We start from the raw sequence: 23,174 nt of genomic DNA on the forward strand, positions 1-23,174 counted from the left end.
TAAGATTCAGACTATGTGAGTAAGAGTCCGAATTTTTTTATTTGTTCTGTCTTTCTCAAGAGATTCGAGCTTTTGAGGCAAGAACTCATTCCTTCATGAACGGTCAGATTAATAAAGATTCACTTTTGTATATATATCTATATACATACATACAAACCCTACACACACGCACACGCACACACACATATATATACATAGAAATTTATATATTTATTTATAAATAAAATTCTGCTGGGTATGTCTACATGTAAAACCTTGATTATGCAACACTCCTCATACGGTAATCAAGGAAATGACGCCATGTTTCCATATTCTTTATGCTACCGTTCTCATTACTATGCAAGAAAGACTGCTTTTTTCTTTTACCGAGGAAGCTGTTCACATGAATTATTCGTTTTGTAAACAGGGAGTCACGAGGGATTTGCAAGGGCTTTCAGGGCAGCAGTGAAAATGAACGAGGTTGCTCTAAACAGTGGAAAGATGGTTCACAGTCTGCTTAAGTGGTGTGCCGTGCAGAGATCGGTAGAGGCACGGTTCTTTCTAGACCGTGCGTAGAGGCTAGACCGTAGTGACATCTCGGAGGGATTAAGACCTAGACGAGGAAAGGTGAGGAAGGGCAGGGAGGTCATATGTTAGTTATACACACGCACATATATATATATCACGGATGTCCAGATCACTGCAAATTACTTTTAAGAAACTTCATTATGGAAGGATAAGGTTATGCCCTTTTAAATTGTGATAAATGTGCTCCTGGCAGAGATAACATTTGTTCTGAAATGATCAGACATCTAGCACCGTTATCTAATCATGCATTTTACGAATTTATTAATGTAATATATTCATAAGGAAGGAGAGTTCTTCTAGACAACAGGGGAGTGACGCGGTGTAAGCCTGGGAGTGTGATAGGCTGATGGTGAGGGTCTAGTTTAAAATGTAGATACACAGGCGTCTGTGAACGTTTTGACGTGTGACGGGAAGTTCATTCCCGTTTCGTTCACCGTAGAACGATTACGACAGTGACTACCGTTCTGTTTTTCTCGTAACCATCCCATCTTTAAACGGGCCATTGTCACAGAAAAAAAGTAAAAAATGCGCCGAAGTTTCTTCAGGGCAATCGAGCTTTCGGTACAGCGTATAATCGAGGCCACCGAAAATAGATCTATCTTTCGGTGGTCTCGGTATAATGCTGTATGAGCCATGGCCCATGAAACTTTAACCACTGCCCGGTGATGGCCTGGCCTAAATCGTTGCCAGAAGCACGATTATGGCTAACTTTAACCTTAAATAAAATAAAAACTACTGAGGCTAGAGGGCTGCAATTTGGTATGTTTGATGATTGGAGGGTGGATGATCAAGATACCAATTTGCAGCCCTCTAGCCTCAGTAGCTTTTAAGATCTGAGGGCGGGCAGAAAAAAATGCGGACGGACAGACAAAGCCGGCACAATCGTGTTCTTTTCAGAAAACTTAAAAACGTTGCTTACTGAAAACTCATCTGCAAGGAAAGGGACTTAGCGAGGAGGGAGCTGATCTCTTCCGGAGCTGTCCGTTAGGCTCCAAACGAGCCTTTGCAACATCATGTAAGCATGCAAGGAAACTGTTTCCTAATATTCATCCACCTTGTGTGGGGTGCCTTATAACCTCCTCCCCCTCCGTCCCTCCTACCCCCTCCCACACCAGCACACACTTGCACAACTTGGCGCGCTCCTGTGGAGGGGGTTGGGAGGCTGAGGATTGGAGTCCCAGTGGGTTAAGAGTGTCTTTGAAGCAGAGTAACCATTTTAAGCTTTTTAGGAAAGTTTTGAAAGACACTCAATATGTACACAACTGAGCTTTCATGTTTTCTGAATTTCGTCTTTACAAAAACACACATTATTATATATATATATATATATATATATATATATATATATATATATATATATATATATATATATATATATATACATACATACATGTATGTATTCCTTGCACTTTGGGATACATAGCTCACAGTTTTATTATTTTCTTTACTTTCTTTCTTCCGTGTAAAGAGAGGTGCAGAAGAGAAGGAAAAAAAGAGAAATACCAATGCAGCTATTCTCTACGAGGAAAACCACTTTAAACATAATGTCCCTATAATCTGGGATAGATGAGTCTCTTAATTAGGCGAAAAATGCAAAACTCAGCCTGCTTACGGAATTAAGGTATTATGTCATAATTTCCGCTGCTAAAAATGAATGACCGAGTTTTGTATTCATGGCTGGTATTAGCAGGCAGATGTTACACTGCACATCAAAAAGTGATGAGGGTATTATGTAGGATTTCAAAGTTGGTGGGGGGCGGGCGAGGGTGATTATTCCTTTCAGATTTAGAGGCATAAGGACATATGCCTCATATTTCCAAAGAATAGGGCGATAATGAAAGCTCATGTGCTTACTAATGCAATTATTGTGTTAGCTGCTCGAGGTAGAACGGTCACAGTTTTGTTTTTTTTAATATTTCTTCTAACTGAGGATAGACTTCTTTGGTTGTTAATCTAAGCTTGCTTTGTGCAAGCACGTGCCCTTGCTCCAACGAGAAGTCCATAACATTTCGATTTTGCGGATAAGTGAAATGTTAATCTAGAAGGTCACCGAGTTTTTGATATACGGTCAAGGTGTTTTATCCCCCGTAGGGGTTAGTGCCTTCAGTGCACCTCGTGCGATGCACTGTAGGCATTGCTTAAGGTTCTTTGCAGCGTGCCTACCGCAACCCCTTTCGCTTCTTTTACTGTACCTCCTTTCATATTCTGTTTCTTCTGTCTTACTTTCCGAAACCCTCTCCTATCAGTTAATTCATAGTGCAACTGCGAGCTTATCCTCATGTTACATCTTTCAAACCTTTTCCATTTCAGCGCTGAATGACCTCATAGGTTCCAGTGCTTGGCCTTTGGCCTAAATTCTATATTCAATTCAATTCAAGGCGTTTTATCGTGGCCAAGAGACGCCCTGGATTTGCGATGGTCTCCTCTATTAAGGACGTTTACGCCGAATATTATTTTTTTAGCACAAAAAGTATAGAAGTTTACTCAGAGCTTGAGCAAACATGTGACCCGGCAAGTGCTCTGTATTTCACATTAATCGCAGGAAATGTCTTAAACAAGATCATTTTTCTCTTAAAATCTGGAGCGGTACCCGAGATGGCTCCGAGGAGCTTGACGTTTCCCAGCGCTGAAGGAGTAAAGGTCAGATGCCCTGGATTCCGCTGAACATACTCCTATCATTATTAGGCTAACGAGGAAAGGCCCGGCGTTAAAAGAAGGAAAAACGCGGGAGCTAACAAAGATCTTTATTGTCTGCAGAACTGAAATGGTTTAATGGCTGCCTCTCTAGTTTGGCTTCGTCTGTCCTAATGGTCTCGGCTAACAATGTTTTCACAACCTTTTCCTTCGCCTTTAATGGTGGCTCTTCTTCTTCTTCTTCTTCTTCTTCTTCTTCTTCTTCTTCTTCCAGGCAATGATGCTCCCTGATGCGATTTGTTTTTTAGAACATGTAAGGCAGTCCTGAGTCCCAGCTCACCGTCCTTAAACATATGATAGCAGTTACTGAAGATAACTGAATTACTGACAGCAGCCACCTCTGAAACCACCATTCAGGGGCCATTTAATCTCTGAAATAGACAAATTCGGTAATCATAAAAATTCGAGTTATGTATTACAGAATTACTAGTTTGCCCATATCGCCAAGAATGGCAGTAATCTGTGGTGCATCACTATATTGTGATCGAAAATAATGAGAAAAAAGCCACAATAATGGAATTGATAAACTGTATTTTTCAAGACAAAAAACGGATAAAAACAAGGCAGCTTTCGACCGTTTGCGCAACGGTCCTCTTGGCTGAAGAGGACCGTTGCGCAAACGGTCGAAAGCTCCCTTGTGTTTATCCATTTTTTGTATTTTTTTGTATCTTGAAAAATACAGTTTATCAATTACATTACTGTGGCTTTTTTACTCACCAATGGCAATAATATAAGGGAGGGTCGAGGCAAGTCCCTGCCCCCCTTGGACCAAAGTGCCTTCATTCATTTTTACGTGTGTGATGACGTAATCTGCCCTAAAATCGAAAACTGCAGTATCTGCACAAATTTCGAAATTGAGAAATGCCACCTATTGGGTTCACGAAACACTAATACACAAGTTACTGCAGATTTTTCAATGCTTTCCACGAGTATTTGGGGGGTCCCATCTGCAGTACCGGCGAAATCAGTAGAAGTGCAAGGGAGTATCTACCATTTCTCTCAGTTCTGTAACATTGCAGATACTGCAGTCTTCCATTTTAGGGCAGTAAGGGGCGGAGACCCTGTGGCCGATGGTTGTAAAACATGGAGTTCAATACCCGTAGACTGGTGGTGGTCCATTGCCAACTGAACTTATGCTTACACATGATATTTTATGACATATAAGACCGGACTTTTGAAAACATTATGCTTTCATTTTCAAAATTTCGCTTGGTAATTATTACAGTAATAATACTATGCTCTCCTCAGTCACGTTCATATCTGTATAAAGGGAGAATTCTGCCTGTCATCCAGTCCTTTGAAACAGTTCCTAACATTTCCATATGTTGTGCATAACTTGAGTAGCCGCTTACTGTTCCCATCACTACCCTAATTATTCAGCGTTTCTCTCTTGATTCTGTCGAATCCAGACGTGATACTATTTTTCGAATTTTTAGTCTTCTTGATATCCTCAGCTGCCACTTTGGAGCTTTCCTAGAGAGTGACCCCCAAGGGTTTTAACCCGGTATGTATCCACATTTGCGGCGTGTTTAGTACAACCCCGTTGGGGATGACCGTCAAAACATAAACAAAAGACTGTAAATATCATAAAGATAGTGACCCCCAAGAAATATTAGTCCTAGATAATGACCCCCGAAAACCCTTGGGGGTCACTATCTAGGAAGGACGCTACATCTCAGTCAGGTCCGCACAAACCTCTTCCACTTTTCTGTCATTCAGCTCTGGCAGTTTTCTGTCAGCTGCATTAAAAGACAGAAATGGTCACTCCACTGACAATGGAGCGCATGGTTTTAGGCCATCTTTCAGCCTACATCTTTCATCCTGAGATATAGTGCATTGCCATTCTCTTTATATTTACTTTCTCTTCTATTTATTTTCCACAAACATTTCCTATTTCCATTTTCCCCGATTTCAGCAGGCTTCATCTTGGATGCCTCTCAAGGATTCTTCCGTCTCCCGGGGAAGTCCGCCTCAATTTACTCTTGGTTCTTGTGAAATTTTTCTTAGTAATTAATCATTTACGTTTGTTGGCACAAAAAATACAAATTTATCCTTCAAGGTCGTCACTCTTGAAACCTTTCATGCTCTTCGTCAGCTAATATGTTAAAAATACTACTACTACTACTACTACTACTACTACTACTACTACTACTACTACTACACTGTAGATTATTTATATTCTCGGCTAGCATGCTCTTGGCCCAGCGTTCGACTCTCCGACCGGCCAATGAAGAATTAGAGGAATTTATTTCTGGTGATAGAAATTCATTTCTCGTCATAATGTGGTTCGGATTCCACAATAAGCTGTAGGTCTCATTGCTAGGTAACCAGTTGGTTCTTAGCCAAATAAAATAAGTCTAATCCTTCGGGCCAGCCTTAGGAGAGCTGTTATTCAGCTCAGTGGTCTGGTTGAACTAAGCGATACTCAACTTACAGTTGATATAGTAATAAAATGACACGGAGCTTTATAAGTGTTCGCAAATCCTAAGATGCCAAAGAATATATGGCCCCGTAGAGAGGTGGTGTGCCGTCAGTGCACCTCACAGGGTGCACTGTAGACATTACTAAAGGTTTTTTTGCAACGTCCCTTCGGCCCCTAGCTGCAACCCCTTTCATTCCTTTTGCTGTACCGCCATTCATATTACCTTCCTTTCATCTTGCTATCCACCCTCTCCTGACAATGATTCCATAGTGCAGCTGTAAAAGGTTCGCCTCCTGTTACGCCTTTCAAACCTTTTCACTGTCAATTTCCGTTTCATCGCTGAATGACCTCGTGGGGCCCAGCGCTTGGCCTTTGGCCTAAACTCTATATTACATTCCATTCCATTCCAAAGAATATCTAAGACAGAAAACGAAGAGTGCACTAAATCATATTTCTGATGACCTGAGGACGGAAAAGAAAGGAATAGAAGGACAAGAGCAACAATTAAACTGAGATTTCTGAACCTTGGAAACTAGTTTTCTTATTCGAACATTCGGCAAAACACACACATACACACACACACACACATAAAAATCGTTTTAAACGACACGCAAAGGAAGGCGAGGGTTGGGAGGTAGCGATTAAAAAAAATCCTTGACCGCTCCCAACACGACACGAGCTTGGTGATCAAAGTTGCCATTCTTTTGGATGGAACGTTGAGAAGAGAAGGAAAACTTAACGGGTAAATGAGTAAAAGTTGCAAAGGAAAGATGGGCTTAACGTTAGAGGAAATATACATTAACGAGGGAAGGCAAAATGAAAAGAAGAGGAAGTGTGCGGTGGAAATGGAAGACAAATTTAATGAAGGAGGAATTGTGCATTGAAAAGGAAGTGCACGTTTTCTCTAAGGTTAAAATTAGCCATAATCGTGCTTCTGGCAACGATATAGCAAGGCCACCACTGGGCCGTGCGTAAAGTTTCATGGGCCGCGGCACATACAGCACTATACCGAGACCACCGAAAGATAGATCTATTTTCGGTGGCCTTGATTATACGCTGTACAGAAAATTCGATCGCGCCGAAGAAACTTCGGCGCATTTTTTACTCGTTAATTCTTGATAACACTGAGAACTTCTGGCAACGATATAGGACAAGCCACCACCGGGCCGTGGTTAAAGTTTCATGGGCCGCGGCACACACACACAGCATTGTACCCAGACCACCAAAATGTAGACCTATTTTCGGTGGCCTCGATTATACGATGTACAGAAAACTCGATTGCGCCGAATAAACTTCGGCGCATTTTTTACTCGTTAATTCCTGATAACACTGAGAACTTTTGAACTCCGATTAAAAAAAAAAAAAACGCCAGGTGTCATTAAAGGGGTCTTGAGGTAGGTTGAGCGTTTAAACGTTTACCCCTGCGTTTAAATTGCGGCTGCTTGTCCGGACGTGAAGATGCGTTGCCTCTACACTTCTCTATATCCCTTTGTCGGGATTTTTTGACTGGATTTCTGGCCGAGTATAAGGGGCCTGCGTCCAAGCGGTGGATGAATTCAAAAGCCTCGGTGGTCCCTTTGACGTTTTCAATCTCTCTCTCTCTCTCTCTCTCTCTCTCTTTCTTTATCTTTCTCTCTTTGTCTTTCTCTCTTTCTCTCTCTCTCTTTTTTTTATTTTTCTCTCTTTATCTTTCTCTCTGTCTCTGTCTCTCTCTCTCTCTCTCTCTCTCTCTTTTCTTTATTTTTCTCTCTCTCTCTCTCTCTCTCTCTCTCTCTCTCTCCTCTCTCTCTCTTTCTCTTTATCTTTTTCTTTGTCTCTTTGTCTCTCTCTTTCTCTCTCTCTCTCTCTTTTCTTTATTTCTCTCTCTCTCTCTCTCTCTCTCTCTCTCTCTCTCTCTCTCTCTCTCAAAATCTTACTTTCAGACTGAAAACGAGAGTGAATTTACCGTAGACTTTTGATAAATAACATACGGGTAATAAAGTTCTCCGCCTCAACTGGTTTCATAGCATTGGAAAACACTATGTAAAAGATCCGTTCATATACATATATATTTAACTAATGAATGATTGAGACAGCACGAGCCAAGAAACACTACCTTCAAGCTCCTCCGAATTGTACCATGTTACGCCAGGTCAACATGATCCAATACTAATACATTAATGTACAGTATTTATGTTTTTTTATGAATTTCAACATCCACTAAAATCTGTATATTTCCGGAGAACATATCGCGTTTCATGATTTTTAATAGTTTATGTAGTTTCAGCATTATTTAAGGAATCAGATATACGTTAGGAAATTTTATATTAAGCTATCTACAGGTAGAAATAAAATGACACTTCTCGCATTTTATTTATTTCGCACTCCCTGGCTCTCCGTTCGTTCATTCTCATTTCCCGTAATCGATAGGCTATAATATCGTATATCTGGATGTAATTTCAGACTAATTTGGCGAAAATGAGTCGATTTTAGATGAATTTGCCAGACGACGAGTGCAAAAGAAAGGCCAGCGCAAATTGACTTTGTCTCTGAGCACACACGATGGACGTTAGATTATTTATTTTTTTTTCTTATTTTTTGAAGCTCTTGGAATGTTCCCCTTTGCAGGGAAAGGTACAATTCAAAGTCCCCAGTTTTGTACGGGGGTTACTAGCCTGATGACCCTGTTCCCACAAAGGATGATTGCCTATGGTCTGGTCACCATACGAGGCCATCGATTCTATTCCCTTGGTACAGGAGGGTCTGAGTCAGCAACGCCTGGCGCGCGGAGGAAGACAGTCACATCCAAATACAGGTTTGCAAATTCCTGAGATGTATGCCAGTATTGCAACAGCCCCGGTTTTTTCGCCATGCCCCTATAGGTTAGGTTAAGTTAGGTTGGGTTAGGTTAGATTAGTCATTTCAGAGAGTTTTGGGTGTGGGAAGCATAATGAGATTATTTTCAAGAAAATTCTATGGTTAGTTTTTAAGATATGGCGTCCCGCTTTTTTCAGGGAAAGGTCTCAGTACTCGGTTGCGTCTCGGTAAAATGCCGCCGGGACCCTGCTCCAATGAACATTAAATAAGTGGAGAACTGTCTGATTAGCTTTCCCACTTCGACTAGTGAACACATGCATGCAGACTTACTTATATATATATATATATATATATATATATATATATATATATATATATATATATATATATATATATATATATACACACATACATATACCATTTATCCATAAATACGTACCACCTGTATAAGTAAATAACAAAATGAAAATCTGATTCATCGAAGATAAAATGATTTTAATAAAGTGGCAAGTTTGGTCCATCATAAGGCACGTGCTGCTCATGTCAAAAGGCATTGTGGACAAACGGCTATTAAAGAAAACAAAGGAACACTTACCGAACCTCAAAAAAAAAAAGGAAGACTTAGAAACGAGAGCTCTGGTGAATTATAGTTATTTGCAGGTTTGGCTTGATAATAATGATAAGAAAAATTTGTCCCTGTAGTCAGTTCCACAGCTGATGTGCAAATAATGAAAACAAAACAAATCCTGAAGTAAAGGATTGTTTCTGCTTATTCACCAAAGGCACTTGAAGGCCAATGCCCCGTAGGGGGGTAGCGCCGTCTGTGCGCCTCGTGCGGTGGACTGTAGGCATTACTTAAGGTTCTTTGCAGCGTACCTTCGGCCCCTAGCTGCAACCCCTTTCGTTTCCTTTACTGTACCTCCTTTCATATCCTCGCTCTTCCATCTTACTTTCCACCCTCTCCTAACAATTGATTGATAATGCAACTGCTTTGAGATTTTCCTCATGTTTTCTTGAAGAAAGCCCCCATGTTACCATGGTAAAAGTTTTGAAGTAGATATTTCTGCTCTCGACTTGGGAGCAGTGATCTCTGGAAATATTAATGTCCCTCTCTGTTGGGAAAATATTTATCATAAAATCTTGACTAAACCGGCTCATGTGATCAACTGAAGAGGTTGATAGAAACATGTTTTCCAGTTTTCCTTTTGTAGTAATATTTGTAAGAAAAAATATAATACCTTGGCTTGTTGAATGGACCGGTATAGCCTCTCTGCTGGCCGTGCCAAAGACGCCATGCAAATAAATCAAAATATCTTGGTATATCACGTGAAGCTTTGTAACCATTCGAAACGGACGATAAAATTGATACCCGGAGAAAGGGGTACTTGTTGGCAATGAAAGATTCCTTCTTATGGTAAACTAATCATTGATTTTACCGAACACTTTAGCATCTTTGGATCTTTCGAAACCGATACTAGATGATGCCGAGAATTGTATACTTTCTTGGCGGCTGAAAATGTTTTCTTATGGAAAACTATACCGAATAATCTTCCGTCACGCCTTCGACCGTAATTTGGACAACCAGGCAAAATAAAGGATCTTTCCTAGATAGTGACCCCCAAAGGTTTTCGGGGGTCGTTATCTGGGAACAATACTTCTTGGGGTCACTATCTCTATGATGTGTACCGCCTTTTGTTTATGTTTTTACGGTCATCCCCAACGGGTTTGTTAACACCCTTGCGGGTCCCTGTCTGGGAAAGATCCAAAACAAATTCGAGGTGTGCTGTTGCAACCGTTTGTCAAAGGACGGAGAAGCAATGTTTTATTATTAAAGGGGACGGGACCATATTAGTGGCGATGTTGGATGGCTTCCATCTATAGAAGCCGAGCGATTTGGAAAATTGCCTCTTAATGAATCTCTTACTGATCGTCCCCGCAAATCTCAGTTTCTGAATATTTATGAAAAGCGTTCCAGTATTTGTAAGCGTAGAGTTTCGTAAATGAAAGCGAGAGAGGAAAATGAGCGTTTGGTTGAAGAAGAAGAAAAAAATATATATATGTAGTATAATATATATATATATATATATATATATATATATATATATATATATGTATATATATATATATTTATATATATATATATATATATATATATATATATATATATATATATATGTATATATATATATATTTATATATATATATATATATATATATATATATATATATATATCTATATATATACATTGTGTGTGTATGCATATATACATTTGTATATAACGTGAGTTTATATATATATATATATATATATATATATATATATATATATATATATATATATATATATATATATATATATATATATATATAGTCAGGCCAACAAAAGTTGCCCTTTGAAGTTAGCTTCCAAACCTCCTAGTCATATGTGAAACTCAGCTTTGACGCACGCAACCATAAGGGCAGAAATGGCTCATGAGAGGGACGAAACGGCCTTCCTCTTCAACAGCCCACAAATGCAGATGACTGTTTTCATCCGCACATCTAACGCCATGCTATAATTTTCTGTCCATGCCAATAAAAGTTTGCACGCCACCGCACATCCATGGCGCGCCATTGATTACTCCCCGAGCTTTTGGGAATTACTGCTCTCTTGAATTCGAACGACAACATGAAATGGGCTGGTGTGATCATTGGGGACTTTTTGCTTAACAGCTCATGATGTGCGTGACACTTCTGAAAAGTAGTTCGTCTGTGCGCATAAACACACACACGTAAAGTATATGTATATATATATATATATACACGAGTCCGTGATTTTATATATATATATATATATATATATATATATATATATATATATATATATATATATATATATATATATATATATATATATATATGTATATTTATATATATATATATATATATATATATATATATATATATATATATATATATATATATATATATATATATATATACATCTTTGTCTAAGCATTTCAGCATTGCTTTATGCAAAGAACTTTATTGGCAAAGACTAGCTTTTTTTTTTTCTCAGTAGTCGACAAGATTAAGATATTAGATATACATCTTAGTAATAAACGGTGATAATGCTTACCATATACCCGTCCAAAAGACCGAACGTCCGAGGAAAAAGATTTGTCCCGGAAACACTGTTATCAGACCCAGCGAGTGGGTCTTGTATCTGTCAAAGCAAGGAGCCATAATTCTTCTCCTTCAATAACCGCGGGTATGACGACGCCGCCAACATGTGTTGCTGCGAGTCACGAGTAACAGGTATAAGGAAAAAGAAGAAGAAGAAGAAGAAGAAGAAAATAATACTTCCTCCGCGGGAAATCAGGGAGAAAGAAACGGTCGTATGTCAGCCCCACCGGGAACTCTCACAGAGCAATAAATGGCATTGCAAGGAGCTCGGTCAGCGGTCGAGGAGAGAAGTTTTTGAAGCAGCCGGAATCAGTTTGGTTTTTATTGTGACTGATGATGGCATCGCCGGCCTCGCTGTTGCATGAATTGATGATCATAAATATTGATATCCCCGTAAATATCGTCGTATTATGCTGTTCACACGACGTTGTCTTTGCTATTATACCAGCATTATTTTTGTTATCTCTACAAAATAACTAGAAAATTAATCAGCATACTTTTGACATTATTTGCGACTTCTCATTGTTAGTACATCTTAGTTCGTCGCCTTCGTCGACAGGAGATTATGTCTTCATTCACGTCTCTTCTTTTGGGGGGGGAGGGGGCTGGGTTGGGGGGCGCCGCTTGTCTGCCTGTCTGTTGACAAGATGCTTCAAAAAGCTACGACAGAAGAATGGCTCAGCGGCAAAAGAAACTTGATGAGTTTTATAGGTGGATACAGTTGAAGACAAATTGTGCTTTTTCATTCATGTATATCTCAAAAAGTTATCAGTAGATTTCGCAGAAACTTCGTAAAGTGGTGAGCTGTGACTCACGGAAAAGCTGGTTTGACTTTGAGGTGGATGGATCTAAATGCGGATCCATGACTGAGTTGTTTCTTCCGCGCCCCGAGAAAATTTATAGTTTTTCGTTTTCTGTAAAAGAAAATGATGAGATGGCCATTTGTCCGTCCGCACTTTTTCTGTCCGCCCTCAGATCTTGAAAACTACTGAGGCCTAGAGGGCTGCAAATTGGTATGTTGATCATCCACCCTCTAATCATCAAACATAGCAAATTGCAGCCCTCTAGCCTCAGTAGTTTTTAATCTATTTACGGTTAAATTTAGCCATAAATTTAGCCATAAAACTCGACTACGTCGAAGGCATTTAAAAAAATAAGAAGAGTCCATTGCATTTTGAGATGGATCCGGATCTGGTTGTACTGTAAATATGGGCGAAGACCCGAGAGTTTCTTCTCAATATTATGCTTTAAAAAGTTACTGATACGAATCCGGATCTCACTGCATATATACGTCTAGATGTGAATTGATTTTTTTTTTTAAGTTTACAATTAAAGCTTGTGAGAGGAGGGACTGAGGAGGAACAGTCGATCAAATCTGGAAATGAATCAGGATATTCATATTGTTGGTGATATTGATTTAGGGTTTTAAAAAAATGCCTAACATTGCAAGACAGGGCTGATACCTGTGATGCAACAACATTCTATGTTGTGTCGTAGGATTAAGTGCATTAGGTTGGTTTCAGAATGATAAATTCCTTTGGGATAGGTGGAGGTTTGCAATCTAGTTTTTCCTAGTTCATTTGCTATTGGCAAAATTTATCTATCTACCTATAATAATAATAAAATCCGAGTGGATCTTTCCTGTTTGTCCGCCCCGGGTGGGGGCGGGGTAGGTAGGGGATCGGGCAGGTAGGGGAGACATGACACATCCACCCTCCTCCTGCAAACCTGTTTGTCCGGGCGGGGTAGGTAGGGGATCGGGAAGGTAGGGGAGACATGACACATCCACTGTCCTCCAGCAAACCTGTTTGTCCGTCCTAGGTGGGGGTTGGGTAGGTATTCCAGCGCGGCGTAGCGCGCGCGCCACCAAGCTCGTCAGTAATATTCACTGATGCAATCTTTCCACAAGTATATCTCTGTTCAGTGCTTCCACCGTATACCAAAAGTGACTGATGGATACCAACTAAATATATTGGGGAAAGTTGGGCTATATACAGTCCAATCAAGAGTTGATTAGACTGCGGGACTGACCCAGATGTGGATGCAAATAAAGCACTTATTTTTTGGCGATGGCAGATGGTCGACCATGAAGCCAGGAACCCAATGAATGAATAATCCGGAAAGCATTTATATTTCCTCCAGCGGCCATTGCTTCCTTTCATTGCCAACGCGTGAAGTTCCAACAGTGGTTATTTGGTTCCCTATTCACATCGCCCTCTGTGCTTCAGGAGTCGCCTGTGCATTCATTTGGTGGCATAACCTGCTAGTTTTCCATTTTTTTTAGGTTTTCGTTTTCCTTTCACGATTGGTTGCTTTTTCTTTCAGAAATTCAATCGAAAAGTTTAGATTAAAGCCTCAATCAATAATCTGCTTCATCTCGGGTTCCTCAGTGAAGAGAAGGTTAATTGGATTTTGCCTTCGGTTAAAAGAACTTTATAATATAAACCCCTTAACAATGAACAAACTCTATTTAAGTTCGACGTCTGTTGAATAACCCTTTTTCTTTTAACGGATTTAATCGCATTGGAATTCACTAACCCTTATAATTTCCTCGTTGTTTTCCCTGTACTTTGCACATTTTTAGTTTTCTGTAAAAGAAGACTATTGTGCCGGCTTTGTCTGTCCGTCAGTACTTTTTTCTGTCCGCCCTCAGATCTTAAAAACAGCTGAGGCTAGAGGGCTGCAAAGTGGTATGTTGATCACCCACCCTTCGATCATCAAACATACCAAATTGCAGCCCTCTAGCCTCAGAAATGTTTATTTTTTTAAGGTTAAAGTTAGCCATAATCGTGCTTCTGGCAACGATATAGGACAGGTCACCACGAGGCAGTGGGTAAAGTTTCATGGGCCGCGGCTCGTACAGCTTTATGCCAAGACCACCGAAAGATAGATCTATTTTCGATGGCCTTGATTACAACCTGTAGCGGCTGTACAGAAAACTCGATTGCGCCGAAGAAACTTCAGCGAATTTTTTACTTGTTTATTAATAACGAGATTTAGCTTTGGTATCTGACCTGGACTAAGCGAGAGGTATTGACCCAATTCCATAAACAGTGTTGTCGGAGAAGAGAGAGAGAGAGAGAGAGAGAGAGAGAGAGAGAGAGAGAGAGAGAGAGAGAGAGGTTCGCATTCTGAACAGACCTTCATGATTTCGCCATTTAACTTACGTTATCAAACACGACTAAGCTCCCTTTAGTAGCACCTCTGTATTGTTTCCTGTTGTTAAGGATGACCTGCCTTTCAAGAGTGTAGCCAAAAATTTGTCTAATAATCCTGTAACTCAAATGGAGCGCGAGTGAAGTCCTGCCTTGTCAGGGATTTTCTTTCTTTTACTGTTGGGACAAGTTATCAGTCTTTGAGGACACACACGCACACGCATACATACATACGTACATATATATATATATATATATATATATATATATATATATATATATATCTATATATATATATATATTATATTATATATTTTATATATATATACTGTATATATGTATATGTATGTATGTATATATATATATATATATATATATATATATATATATATATATATATATATATATATATATATATATATATATATATATCTGCGCACAATGTGTGTGTTTACAGATTATATATATATATATATATATATATATATATATATATATATATATATATATATATGTGTATATATGTATATATTATGCATATACCTATATACACATATATATATATATATATATATATATATATATATATATATATATATATATATATATACTGTGCACATGTATCTGTGTGGGTAGATGGGCGGGTAAACGTAAATTCAATTCATGCCTACATCATCAAAGCAGTTCAGGAAAAAAAAAAAAGAATATGTTTACGCTAATGAACTAAAATGAAACCTTGACTATACGGAAAATCACTCGATTATAAAATAACCGAAATAACGTCATCGAGAATTCCAGATATTTTTCGCGTCAAGTCACAAAATCTAGATAAAGCATCGAAGTGCGTGGCTTCTGAGCATTTTAGAGAGATAAGACGGAGAGAGAGAGAGAGAGAGAGAGAGATTCAGGGAGAAAAAGAGAGACCGAGAGAGAGATAGAGATTCAGGGAGAAAAAGAGAGGCCGAGAGAGAGAGAGAGAGAGAGAGAGAGAGAGAGAGAGAGAGAGAGAGAGAGAGAGATTCAGGGAGAGAGAGAGAGAGAGAGAGAGAGAGAGAGAGAGAGAGAGAGAGAGAGATTCAGGGAGAAAAAGAGAGACCGAGAGAGAGATAGAGATTCAGGGAGAAAAAGAGAGGCCGAGAGAGAGAGAGAGAGATAGAGATTCAGAGAGAGAGAGAGAGATTCAGGGAGAAAAAATAGAGACCGAGAGAGAGATAGAGATTCAGGGAGAAAAAGAGAGGCCGAGAGAGAGAGAGAGATAGAGATTCAGGGAGAGAAAGAGAGACCGAGAGAGACAGAGAAAAAGATAGAGATTCAGGGAGAAAAAGAGAAACTGAGAGAGAGAGCAAGAGAGAGAAAGATTCAAGGGGAGAGAGAGAAATATTCAGAGAGAGAGAAAGAGAAAATTTTATATCTAATTTCGTAAACTAGGCAATAGAAATCATAAATTATGTTTAGCATCCTGAAATATCGAAGTGGACAGACTTGCAGCAGGGACGGGCAATGTTCCTTGTAACTCTGTCATCATACCATTAGCAATATTGACCTCTCAATGCTGTAACGCGTCAAATTACATCATAAAATGTAACCGATTATGGCCATAAAAACTGCGGAGTAAGACTTACCGTTTATTAAAGAAAGCTTAAATGTGTAGCCTTGGCTGTTATCTTTCCTAGGCAAGCGTAAATTTAGGCTGAAGGCCGAGCGCTGGGACCTATGAGGGCATTCAGAACTAAAATTGAAACTGAGAGTAGACAAGTTTGAAAGGTGCAACAGGAGGAAAACCTCGTAGTTGCATTATGAAGCATGCAATTGTTAAGGGAGGGTGGATAGCAAGATGGAGGAAAGGGAATACGAACGGAGGTACAGTAAAAGGAATGAAAAGGGTTGCAGCTAAGGGACGCTGCAAAGAACCTTAACTAATGCCTACAGTGCACGGCGTGAGGTACACTGACGGCACTGCTTGCTAGTTTGAAAGCACTGACAGCAGGAAATAAAAATATGAGCTGAAATTTACTTATCCCATGAGAGACCAGAAATAGGCGAATAGGACTGCACACATCGATGTCAAGCACAAAAGTTCGAAAAGATAAAAGGTTGTGTATGGTCCTTCATTTACAGCCAACCAGGAATAATTGAAAAGTAACGGAAATCTAAGCGTAAACAGCAGACAAAAGACTTATAATAACGATGCGCCCCTCCTATGTCCGAACAAGGCCAAGAGAAAGAGAAGGTCTGCTCACTCCACCACCCCCCCCCCAAGGAGTTTTGTCTACCTCTTGTAGCGTAAGCAGGTGAACTGCCGTAACGAGCAGGTACCTCGGAGATACGTCATCGCCTACGTAGTTAACCCAGGCGGGAGGCGACTCCATCCATTTGGGTAGACCTTGTCTCTCTCGAGGAAAAGTATTAAATGAACTTCCAGACAGACAGCATCCCTCCCTCTTCCAGAATACACAGCTGGTAGTAATAAAAGATAATATGTAAAAGAAAAGATAATAAACGTGAAAAAAATCTAAGTATAGCAACAATTAACATGAGAGTAAATTACCATTTCACTTAATATGAAATTCTTCTCAAAAGGTGGTTACAATGCATCCAAAACTAAACAAGTAAAAAATGCTCCGAAGTGTCTTCGGCGCAATCGAGCTTTCTGTAAAGCCGCTACAGCGTATAATCAAGGCCACCGAAAATAGATCTATCTTTCGGTGGTCTCGGTATAATGCTGTATGAGCCGCGGCCCATGAAAATTTAACCACGGCCTGGTGGTGGCCTATCCTGTATCGTTGCCAGAAGCACGATTATGGCTAAATTTATCCTTAAATAAAATGAAAACTACTGAGGCTAGAGGGCTGCAATTTAGTATGTTTGATGATTGGATGGTGGATGATCAACATACCAATTTGCAGCCCTCTAGTCACAGTAGTTTTTAAGATCTGATGGCGGACATAAAAAAGCGCGGACAGAATAAAGTGCGGATGGACAGACAAAGCCGGCACAATACTTTTCTTTTAGAAAAAACTAAAAACTGAACTGTGACACTTTCATTAGCAATAATGACATAATTAACATTAGTACACTGGGTGTTTGAAATCCCGTTAATGAAATAATCTATAATCTCGTTACTGTAATATGTAATTCAAATGTCACAGTTCTCTTAATTCTTGGCGAGAAGATTTTATCACACTCCAAATGCAATGGAAAAATACGTTCCTCGATTACTGAGGCACAAGAACGGACGGAAACGTCGATTCTGCGATTTCTAAGATGTCAAAAGTGCCGGTAAATAAAACAGTGAGAGTGTTTAGTAAATCTAGATAAAAGCCAGAGAGGAAAGACACGAACCTGCGTGACAGTGCCGGAAAGCAAGAGTCAACATGACATCCACGCTTTGGCTGAAGCAACATTCGCTGCTTCAGCATCAAGAGTAAACTCATGCCTTTTTACATCTAATGCGCTTACGTGTAGTCACATACCAGATGCACACATGGCTATACTTATTATTATTATTATTATTATTATTATTATTATTAGTATTATTATTATTATTATTATTATTTTACGTGTAGTCACATACCAGATGCACACATGACTACACATTATTATTATTATTATTTCCATTATTATGGGAAAAAAAGCACGTTAAAACGAAGAAGAAGAAGATTTATTATTATTATTATTATTATTATTATTATTATTATTATTATTATTATTATTATTATTATTATTATTTCGTACGTGTAGTCACATACCAGATGCACACATGACTACACTTATTATTATTATTATTATTATTATTATTATTATTATTATTATTATTATTATTATTACTTCAGTGGATGAAACCTATTCACACGGAACAATCCCACCAAAGGGGCCACTGACTTGAAACTCAAGCTTCCAAAGAAAGTTGGTTTCAACCTCCCACCGCAGCAGACCCCCTTAACACTGCGACAGTAACTGATCACGATACAGAGCCACTGATTTTTCATCGCCCGGGGGGAGACGCGAACCCCCAGCGACATCCGAGTGTCATGCAACGAAGCTAGCCACTATATACCAGCGGACCAGAAACTTCACTCACGCACACAGGCGCAACAAACGCGTTCGCTGGCAATTCCTCTTCGCGTTCCTCCCCCTCCAACACGACCTTCCCTGCCTCAGCTTACCTGGGTTCCTCAAAGCGGCTGAAATCTTCATTACCCTCGGGTGGGGGATGGACAGCGCAAGGAGGAGGGACATGTCTGACAGTCCACTGGGATCAGTTGAAGACTGCAGGCGGAGGTGTTCCTAATAATAATAATAATAATAATAATAATAATAAATCACTGGGATCAGCTGAAGACTGCAGGCAGAAGTGTTCCTAATAATAATAATAATAATAATAATAATAATAATAATAATAAATCACTGGGATCAGCTGAAGACTGCAGGCAGAAGTGTTCCTAATAATAATAATAATAATAATAATAATAATAATAATAATAATAATAATAATAATAAATCACTGGGATCAGCTGAAGACTACAGGCAGAGGTGTTTCTCATATATAATAATAATAATAATAATAATAATAATAATAATAATAATAATAATAATAATCTGCGAATGCTCCGCAATAGTTTCCTCTCAGATGTGCGCGAAGAATGCTTAACATGAACAAATCTCGTCTCTGTTGGTTGTCAAGAGTCCGGAGGTTCACACCAGTCCCCCTACTCCCTTTCATACCTCACTTCACTTTAGGCAAAGGTTCGTGTTTGCATATCGCCGGCTCGATCCAAACCAACCAACCCCCATATTTATATTCCCTGCGAAACACCACATTGTAATTTTCATTTAATTTCTGTTACTGCCACGTAATGGTGATCAGTGTCATGTCTCCAAATATTTTTTAATAGATTATGAATATATCTATATAAAAATGCAAAAGTATGAACATTAATTCTGCCAGTGTATGACGAACGCTTTATTATGACGTCTCATTTGAATAATTCTTCCAGTGCGAGGGAAACGCGTCACACTGTACTTACTACACATCCAATTCATAGGAATTGCTTTGATTTAAACTCGTTGACGCTCATTCTATAAATTGTTTATTACTGACTGTAAAATTATGGCTGAAATTCATTGAGACAATTGGTCTTAAATTACGTCAGCAAACCTCTTTCCACGGAAATGAAGTAAAAGACCCTTTTTTTTTTACGACTACAATCAGTAATCTAAACTAATTTCTAACAACAAGCATGGCAGTACAAGTTTTAGAAAACATACAATTAAAATTCAAACATTACTGATACCTTCGTCTTCTTCTATCGACCTTATTATTCCCACTGTACAGCAGGGTCGGCCGCTTGAGTCAACTTTCTCCATCTACTTCTATTCCTTGCATCTTCTTCCCCCAGTCCCACCTCACCCATACCCCTCTTCACCACATCCATCCATCTCCCAGTTCCTCGTTGGACTGGTCGGTACCGTTCTTGGCTAGCACTCTGCTGGGCCCGCGTTCGATTCTCCGACCGGCCAGTGAAGAATTAGAGAAATTTATTTCTGGTGATAGAAATTCATTTCTCGCTATAATGTGGTTCGGATTCCACAATCAGCTGTAGGTCCCGTTGCTAGGTAACCAATTGGTTCTTAACCGTGTAAAATAAGTCTAATCCTTTGGGCCAGCCCTAGGAGAGCTGCTAATCAGCTCAGTGGTCTGGTTAAACTAAGGTATGCATCTTGGATCCGCTGATGCCCCACACTCCCCCTCCTCCCCATCACTGGCATGTTCTTAGCGCTCTTGATTGGCTCCACCTCCTCTCTTCTTATTACATGGCCATAGCATCTCAGACGAGCTTCCCCAGCCTTCTCCTTTACATTACATACACCACACATTCTTCTTATATCTGACTCTTCCTCCTTTCCAGTAGTGATATTCCAGCGATCCATCAATCAAATATTACTGATACCCGTCGAAAGTAAAATAAAAAATTGAAATTGATCAATCTGACGTAACTACCATTTACCTAAATTATATTCACGTCATTCTCTCTCTCTCTCTCTCTCTGCAAAGTTAAGTCCTTTTAATTTTCTTTTTAAATTGCAAACCTTTTTCACGTTTTAACACGCGATCCCATACAGGAATTACTCGGAATAACTCACACTCACTTGTGCTATGACATCTCAGTCGGCCACGCCCTGAATGAAAAGTTTGTTCTTTCCTTGTAGCCCGTGAGATTGTATTCTTAAGAGTCACTTGTTTTGATAAACTTTTAACCTATTCACTTGGCTCTCTTTTGTACTCACAGACACTTCAGACTGCCGTGGCTGGGAAGGTGGGCATGTCTGCATTTTCTGCACATTTTGTTTACAGACAAGTAAAAGATGCGCTGAAGTTTCTTAGGCGCAGTCGAGTTTTCTGTAGAGCGTATAATCAAGGCCACCTAAAATAGATCTATCTTTCGGTGGTTTTGGTATAATGCTGTATGAGCCGCGGCCCACGAAACTTTAACCACAGCACGGTGGTGGCCTGTCCTACGTCGTTGCGAGAAGCACGATTATGGCTAACCTTAACCTTAAATAAAATAAAAGCTACTGAGGCTAGAGGGCTGCAATTTGGTATGTTTGATGATTGGATGGTGGATTATCAACATACCAATTTGCAGCCCTCTAGCCTCCATAGTTTTTAAGATCTGAGGGCGGACAGAAAAAGTGCGGACGGACAGACAAAGCCGGCGCAATCGTTTTCTTTTACAGAAAACTAAAACCACATTATTTAGGTAACACGTGTTTGAATGGCGTTAAGCACCCATCTATATAAATATGTACGTACATATTATGCACATAGTAAATGAAAAATAAAAATATACAAGTACTCTATTGGAGAAGCAAATCCACAGTTATGTATATGTACATATACTTAAAGGTAAATCAGTGCCTTCATTCCTGTTAATCTAAAGGCCAGGAAATGAAACCGGACCTTCCCGTATCACCGAAAGCTCGGCGGAATCCACCGGGCAGCCGCAAAATCCCGATTTCCAATTGCAGTTCCGTCATTAATGATCATATATGAATTTCTAGCCAATGAGGAGATGTCAGAAAAAATAAAGGAGGAAAAAGGGAAGAAAATGAGGGCGGCAGGATATTATTCCGTCGGCCGTAAAATTAGGGATGCGGCGTTTGGCCTCAGGGCATCTATCGATCCGCGAAATAGGGGGAATATGGCCACCCCTCTATTTTTATAATTTTTTTTTTTTGTGATACTTTTCCAGATGAGGGAAATTCATTTCGATCAGAAACAAAAAATGCGACGAAATTTCTTCGGCGCAATCGAGTTTTCTGCGCAGCGTATAATCAAGGCCACCGAAAACAGAGCTAGTTTTCGGTGGTCTCGGTATAATGCTGCATGAGCCGCGGCCCAGGAAACTTTCACCACTGCCGAAATTTCTTCGGCGCAATCGAGTTTTCTATACAGCGTATAATCAAGGCCACCGAAAATAGAGCTATCTTTAGGTGGTCTCGGTATAATGCTGTATGAACCGCGGCCCATGAAATTTTAACCACGCCCCGGTGGTGGCCTATTCTATATCGTTGCCAGAAGCGCGATTATGGCTAACTTTAACCTTAAATAGAATAAAAACTACTGAGGATAGATGGCTGCAATTTGGTATGTTTGTTGATTGGAGGGTGGATGATCGACATACCAATTATCAGCCCTCTAGCCTTAGTAGTTTTTAAGATCTGAGGGCGGACAGGAAAAGTGCGTGCAGAAAAGTGCGGACGGACAGACAAAACCGGCACAATAGTTTTCTTTTACAGAAAACTAAAACACTGGAAATATATCGCACTTTCATTTTTATCCCTTCTTTTTTTTCCCAATGATTTTTTATTAAAAAAAATAATTTCGATCAGGAAAGTCAAGATGGAGATGTTAATCCGCCTTTTTCTAAAGGTTTTCGTCGGTGAATCAAGAAACTTTTGATTTCGATAAGAAAATGCACAAAATATTCCTTTTCTCTTCTTTCCTTGTTTGCATTTTAGGGATTTCCTTTGGCCAGGGCTGAAAAATACGGGAAATAAATATGGCGTTATTTAATTTCGGACAGAAAAATACGGGAAATAAATATGGCGTTATTTAATTTCGGACTGAAAAATACGGGAAATAAATACGGCGTTATTTAATTTCGGACTGAAAAATACGAGGAATAAATACGGCATTATTTAATTTCGGACCGAAAAATACGGGAAATAAATATGCCGTTATTTAATTTCGGACTGAAAAATACCGGAAATATATATGGCGTTATTTAATTTCGGACTGAAAAATACCGGAAATAAATATGGCATTATTTAATTTCGGACTGAAGAATATCGGAAAAAATATGGCGTTATTT

The 23,174-nt window shown here is 39.4% G+C and overlaps 1 protein-coding gene across 1 annotated transcript in view; it reads left to right on the plus strand.

Annotated features, from left to right (window-relative positions):
* The first annotated feature begins 476 nt into the window (after positions 1–476).
* LOC136847244 (uncharacterized) overlaps positions 477–23,174 on the plus strand; it is a 201,089-nt gene continuing 178,391 nt past the window's right edge. Inside the window, exon 1 of the mRNA XM_067118742.1 lies at positions 477–606. The gene's annotated coding sequence lies outside the window, so the exon portion shown is untranslated. The remainder of the gene's footprint in view (positions 607–23,174) is intronic.

Source organism: Macrobrachium rosenbergii, chromosome 16 (genome assembly GCF_040412425.1).
Source record: "Macrobrachium rosenbergii isolate ZJJX-2024 chromosome 16, ASM4041242v1, whole genome shotgun sequence".
Classification (NCBI taxonomy): Eukaryota; Metazoa; Arthropoda; class Malacostraca; order Decapoda; family Palaemonidae; genus Macrobrachium; species Macrobrachium rosenbergii.